Source organism: Olea europaea, unplaced genomic scaffold, assembly GCF_002742605.1.
Source record: "Olea europaea var. sylvestris unplaced genomic scaffold, O_europaea_v1 scaffold568, whole genome shotgun sequence".
Classification (NCBI taxonomy): Eukaryota; Viridiplantae; Streptophyta; class Magnoliopsida; order Lamiales; family Oleaceae; genus Olea; species Olea europaea.
This window is the reverse complement of record NW_019264016.1, coordinates 73,916-81,430: the sequence shown is the minus strand read 5'-3', so window position 1 is coordinate 81,430 and position 7,515 is coordinate 73,916. Positions and strand designations below refer to the sequence as shown.

General features: G+C 34.5%; 1 pseudogene; it reads left to right on the top strand.

Moving 5' to 3' along the window:
• Positions 1-7,509, top strand: part of LOC111389191 — a 17,747-nt pseudogene extending 10,238 nt beyond the window's left edge.
• Positions 7,510-7,515: the final 6 nt, after the last annotated feature.

Here is a 7,515-nt window from a genome sequence, read left to right as displayed (position 1 = left end):
AGCATATGTAAAAATGCATGCGATTTTATGAACACTTAAAGATTCACGTAGGGCATAGCGGTATATTTCTATCCACTATCGGACCCTACGATGATTTATAATATGTCAAATCTATTTCAATTCTCTCGAATGCAAGAATAAATCACTTAAATTCACACAATTACGAGCCCTCAATTGCGGAAACATTAATTGCATATAAATCATTCAAAACAATAAAAATGTATCTTAACATCAAATTGCAAAACTGGGATATTAAAATTCAAATTACATGGTTCATCGATCTCCTAGCATAATAAAAATCTAGCCTAGCATGATTAAAATAGCAAAATACATCAGGTTTTGAGAAATAAGCATCATCGGATTAAAAAAACTTGAAGAAATCTTGAAATTCCAATAGCCAATCTTCGTTCTTGTGCTCCAAATCTTCTTCAAGATGTGTTTTACTGCCTCCCAATGTGTTCTGGTCGTCTCTGGACTGTTTTTGATATTTATATCTTGTGAATATTAGGTTACCAAATGAGTTTTAATCGTATAAGGAAAGAAAATTTCGTAGCGGACAAACTGCCATGCGACCGCATGGTTTTAATCCGTGTGGCCGCATGGTTATTCCATATTTCCAATTAAATTTCCTGCATCCATTCGTGCGGCCGCACGAGAGTTCTACCATGCGACCGCATGGTAGACTTCAACTTCCAAAAACTTCAATTTAGTCCCTTTACTTGAATCTTTCACTTCTAAACCTCTTTTCTTCACTCTTTCCATTCCATCATCCCAAGGCATCATCAATTGGCATTTGGTTCAACCAATTCCTTGATTTGTTCATCGGGTCAACTTTTGGGTAATTGTACCTTTGTCCTTGAACTTTCACTTTGTGTCATTTTAGTCCTTTTTCGCGTCTTTTCTCATGTATTTCATCATGTTCATCGGTTTTCCCTACAATTCACAAATGTAACGAAATTAGGTCACAATTCAATCATTTTGCTCGTAATTAAATCATGTTTGTGACCTAAATAAATGTGCAAAAACACACTTATCACGGATCCTTTAACTAAAACTCTAAATAGAGATTTAGCAGCGTCTACTTGGAATAGGATGGGGTTGAAACTCCCAAATTAAGGTCGACCGATAACGACAACCCTACCTATCATTACTTAAAAGGTAATCCACGAGTTCAAAGGGTAACAACAACTCATTCGATATGTGAATAGTTTTAGTATTATTAAAATTCTAGATAACCCTATCCAAATAAGTAATGCTAGTTGTTATTGAAGTGAGAATTGAGGCTTAAACTCTTAATGAAGTTCAATACAAGTATCCATAAAAGTAACAAGGGTATTGGAAGAATTTCACCTAAATGAACTTCGAGGTGGTGCCTCCTCAACAGAGAGTTGAAGTTTCTCTCTTAAAAATTTATTGAAAATGATAAGCGCAAGGCCATATTAGTGCTAAGCGAGTTTGAGGAACTTGAGAACACGTGATGCTTGTGTGTGTGTTCTTGTGAGTGTTGTCACAATGAATGATTGGTTCAAAGTTTTCATGCTATCTTTAATTTCAACTTTACTTTGCTTAGATTACACTATGGTTAGATTCAAATTGAAAGATATCTAATTCTTATTTACAAGTGTTATATATTTTTAATATGAGATTTTATTGAATATTGAACAAGTGAGCAATTGTTTTAGTGTTGTTCAAATCAATAAAATGAGACTTTGGAATGATATAAAGTTTGGCAGCAAAAAACGTGGCCTATGCAACCGCATAGGCATATGTGGCCTGCAGTGCCCTGCAATACGTTGATTTATGTGACCGCATAGATTTGTTTTATGCGGTCGCATAGTTAGACCGGTTCTTTATTTGAATTCTTGGCGGTTGATAATGAAAAGTTCACAACTCTTCATGGGTTTTTGACACCATTTCGTGGGTTTTGATTGAAGTCTATGAATTATCACATCAAAAATAAATATCCAACAACTTGTGATCAAATACTCATTCTAAAAGAAAGTATTCATATTCTTTTCGCATATTCAAAATTCTCTCTTTGTATTCTTGAAGTTTTGGTAGAAATCACGAAGGATCCGTTTGATTACAAAAATGAAATTTGGGTGGAAGGAAAACGAATTTTAGAGAATTGAATTATCGAGAACTTGTTTCACCGGAAATTGTCAATTAAATGTATTTGATTGGTATAATTTTTCACTTGAAAAATGTTGAAATTTTGGATCTTTTTGTGTTCATTTGACTTTGTTTTTCATGAAAATTGTCAATTAAATGGATATATATATATTTTTTTTACAATTGTGGATAGAATTTGTTTCTATTGCCAAAAAAAATAATAATAATAAAAAAAGTTGGAAAAGCCATTTTCTCACCAAATCCCAAGGAATTGGAATTCCTTCAAAACCAAGAAATGAGGCCACGTGAGAGAGAAGTGGAAAATGAATTACTTGGAAAATTTTGGGAACCAAACAAGAAAAATTGGGTGGAAATGGAAAACTTTTTCCATTTTCATTAAAAAAAAAAAGCTCTGTCAAACTGGTCTAAGTGTTTAAGTGATTTTCTATTTCAAGACTTGATTAATCTTACAAATCATTTGTCGATAATCCCTTTAAGCACCAAATTCAATTCTAAAGGGGGCAAACATCGTTTGAGGTAAACGATTACGTGTTTGAGCTTTCATTTCACATTTCGGTGATTTATTTGTTGTCGTTCTTCAATTTTTCTTTTATTTTTTATTCCTTGTTTCTTCTTCAATCTTCCTGCGATATATAAATATCCCCAACAGAAACTTTATCCACCAATTGTTGTACAAACTTCAAGCCCACGCAAAAATTTCCAAGTTAGTTGACCATTCAACCTGATTTAGGGTTCGTTTTGCAGGTTTTTGAAAAGTTAAAATTTATTTTTGGTTATAAATATCTTTTGAAAGTATTTTATCTGATTAAAATTTTTTTTAAAGAAAGTTAAATTAAAACTTCAGGAAACTTCTTAACAAGATGTAAAAACCCCGTCAAATGAGCCATTTTCCTCATTTGACAAATTTATCCATACTTTATGAAGATGAACAACAGCGAGTCATACAAAATATCTAAATAATAGATGAATAGTAGTTATGAAGTTAAAGTTAATTTTGAATTTGATTGAAACTGAAAGAGGGCCCCAACAAACGACTAATTAGTTGAATTATTAGATCAGTTTGACCCAATTACGTGTCTTGCAAGGGTATTCTAATAAGAATTATGCTGTTTGTACTTGGGCATTTACACGTCCGGTTACACTCCCCTCACATGAGGAGCGGGGTCCGCGCACAATAAATACGTGGGACCCGCCCCTCATGTGAGAAGCGTGTAACCGAACATGTAAACGTCCGGGTACATGTAACAAAACCCTTCTAATAAAATATGGAGAAACAAGATTGGTTGGGTGGGGACAATGGCAATACACCAATTCTATACCGTAAAATGTAACGTTCAAATTAGATATTCATGAGTAGTCTAGAGGACTTGACTAATAGCAGTAACAATTGGCCACTCATCAGAATTATGTACCCCATATTCTACACCAGTTCCAGCTTGGTATTTATTTCCCACATTGAATTTGATGGTGGACTTACCTTAAGAAAAATGAGAATTCACATGCCCTTGTTTGGTTTCATTATTTTCAAACTACATTTTTTTCTATTTTCTTTTCAATTACATATTCTTCAATAAAATAATATTGCACACAAATCCAAAATTTTTCTTTATTTTTTGATCACATATTCTCCATCAATCTACTATTCAAAAATGCATTCTACATAAAAAAATGAGGCTCAAACAATGAGACAAGAACACAAAATTTACATGAAAATCCAAGACGGGAATAAAAAGACACGGGCAAATGAAGAGAAAATTCATTATATATCAAAAATGAGTACAAGAGGTGCGATTTTTCCAAATGACTTGATATTATGAAACTCTTATATACCTCCATTTTTTCTAATAATTTTAGTTTCACTACATATGTAGCACCGAAAATTTTCGGGCAGGGTCAAATAGAATTTCGGTTGCTTTGTTAAACTTAAAAAGCCACCTGCAGTTACGAATAACGCCAGCATACTGTCACACCCCAGCTGCTTCAATCATGTTCAGAGTAAAACTCCTTTTTGTCACCTTGGTTATTTTTCCCAGTGCACAGGCTTGGATTAAAGCTGGTTTCTGGTATTCTGGTAGTGAATTTCCAGTTCCAGACATCAATTCGGCTCTGTTTACACACCTAATTTGCGCCTTCGCACACATAAATTTGTCGAATTATGAGCTCTCTATATCCTCCTCTGATGATGTATACATGTCTACCTTCACAGAAATAGTCAGGCAAAAAAATCCATCAATTATAACCCTTTTGTCCACATGGGGAGGAGAGGCAAATTCTTCGAAATTTTTCAAAATGGTCAGTACATCTTCCCGCAGAAAGTCCTTCATCGAATCTTCCATCAAGGTCGCCAGACAGCATGGATTTCTAGGTCTTGATCTATTCGGTGTTCTTCCAAATACGCCAATCAACACGACCAATATGGGAGCTTTTCTAGATGAGTGGCGAGAAGCAGTAAATTCTGAACCAAAAAATTCGAACACTTCACCGCTGTTCTTGACCATGGGAGCTCGATATTCACCAACACAAAACTTCATGACTTACCCAATAGATTCCATCAAAAGAAATGTCGATTGGGTGCACCTCATGTCTTATGACTATTATCTGCCATCAAAGGATAATTTCACAGGAGCGCATGCTGCATTATATGATCCATCAAGCCATCTAAACACGGACTATGGAATAAAGGAATGGATTAAGAGAGGATTACCAGCCAACAAACTGGTCCTGGGATTGCCATACCATGGTTATGCCTGGACACTTGTAAACCCTGATGACAACACAATAGGTTCTCCGGCAAAAGGCCTGGCCATAACTGCAGATGGATCAATGAGCTATAGATACATCATGTGGTTCTGTAAAAGCTATGGTGTCAAACCACTGTTCAACTCCACATATGTGACGAACTACATGAAAATAGGATCATCCTGGATTGGTTTTGACGATATAGAGGTTGTCAAGATAAAAGTTTCTTATGCCAAGAAGAACGGGCTTCTTGGTTACAGTGTGTTTCAAGTTCCCAACGATGACGAAAATTGGGTTCTCTCTAGAGCAGGTCAGCACAACCGTACAATCTGAATAAACCGAATGGTTATGCCCTCTTTCAATATATATATTTTATTATTTTTTTATTATTTTTTATTTCTTCCCGACAGCTATGCAGGAAAAGTTAGATGTAAGTTAAACAAGTGACTTCAAAACATACTAAAGTGATAAGCTTGAATCTAGCTGACACAAGTCAATAATTTCAGCTGGATTTGAACTGTATCACAACTGAGAAAATAATAAACTTATGTGGATCACTATTGAATTCAAAAAACATGTAAACCGTTATTGCAATGTTAAAATATGAAAAAGAAACATGTGTGATAAAGCATGAATTCCTTCCGCATAGGTCAAATTTACTTTAAAGAGTGTTTTCTAAATTATTAAAAAAATTAATAATACATTTTTAAGTAAACAAGTAGAGTCACAGGTAATTCACACTTTAAAGCCTTGTCAAAACATGATTTGAGACATATTGTTAATTCTGAGGACTGCATTCGCAGCTGGAGGAGAAGAGGAAGATCAAAAAAGTAAACAATCATTGCTGGTTATTGTATTGCCAACAGTGTTTGTAGCTATTCTCCTATCTGGAACAGCAATATGTTGCTTGAAGAGGAAAATAATCATGCCAAGAGGTAGCATCCAAATTTTTGCCAGTATTCTGTTTTACAACAAAACTAAAGTTTTAACTTTTAGGTTTTCCATTTTAATTTCAAACAGTCAGAAGAGAAACCACTTCAGGGAAAAGAGTTGTGTATCCTAATCTCCAAGATCTCACTTTCAATGAGATTAAAACAGCCACAGATAACTTCGCATGTGAAAGCAAGCTAGGTGAAGGTGGATTTGGACCTGTATATAAGGTAAAATAGTGATCCATCCATCTCTTTATCCTCTAAAGCAAAATTCAGTATTGCATAGGAAAGTTTGAGGTTGCTGATTGATTTTAGATATTCAAACCTAAAAGAAATATGAAAGAAGCAAAATATCATCTTAAAATAAGGAATATAAAAGAAAAAAAGAAACTCCTGAAGTGAAATAGTAAATTCTTATTCAAATATAACAGTCCTATTTGAAACAGTTAACTGTGTCATCAATTTGAATGAACTAATTATGCATGTGGTTTTACTAGGGTAAGTTGGGAGATGGACAAGAGGTAGCAGTAAAAAGACTTTCGCGAAGCTCACAACAAGGGGCAGAGGAATTCAAAAATGAGGTTGCACTTGCAGCAAGATTACAACACGTCAACTTGGTGAAACTTCTGGGATTTTGCATTGAAGGGGAAGAAAAGATGCTTACATGCCAAATAAGAGCTTGGACACATATCTATTCGGTCAGTAATCAATTGCACTTCCTACTGTGCTTGCGGAAGTAATGCTGAGGAAATGGTATTCTGTTTCATAGAAAATAGTCCATTTCAGAAAAATAGTTTTTCATATAGTGTCAAAAGGGACAGATCGTCTAGTGCAAATCATACTCTGATTATTGTAAAGAATCCTAACACAGCATGTATTTGCATTCCCAACTTACATATCCCACTGGATATTGAGGCAACCAACCAGGAATAGAAATTTATGATAGAAAATAATTGGGCTTCCTATGTTTCTTCTACAGTATCAACTTATCACCATTTCTGACATCCTTTAACAGAGTAACTTTACCATCAATTCCCCCAACAGAAACAAGTTTGATCTCCAAAAAATTTGTCATCTGTATCTGATTGTGTATCTTGGCATATCAGAAAATGTCGTGTTTAGCTTATTTCATGAGAATAAGATATAATTTATTGTTCAACTTCATTTGATGTAGATCCAGTAAAGAGGTGGTTGTTAGATTGGGAGAAACGGGTTCAAATTATTGAAGGAATCAGTCAAGGGCTTCTATATCTCCAGGAATACTCAATATACACAGTGATTCACAGAGACCTGAAGGCTAGCAATATTTTACTGGACAATTACATGAAGCCTAAAATATCAGATTTCGGAATCGCAAGAATTTTCCAAAGAGATGAAATTGAAGCAAATACACAGAAGATTGTCGGAACTTAGTAAGCCAAGCAATTCTAAAGCTCCCGTAAAAATATGATGTTACTTATATATGATGTTACTTTCACGTACTCAATTTTTTCTTTCTTGCAACTCAGTGGTTATGTTCCTCCAGAATATGTCAAACGAGGTATGTACTCCAGAAAGTATGATGTTTTCAGTTTTGGCGTACTACTGCTACAAATCATAAGTGGCAAGAAGACATCAAATCTGTATGCTGTGGATAAAAATCTAACTATTTTAGAACATGTAAGTAACTTACAACTCTTTATCATGGCTTATACTTAGAATGATTTTGAGA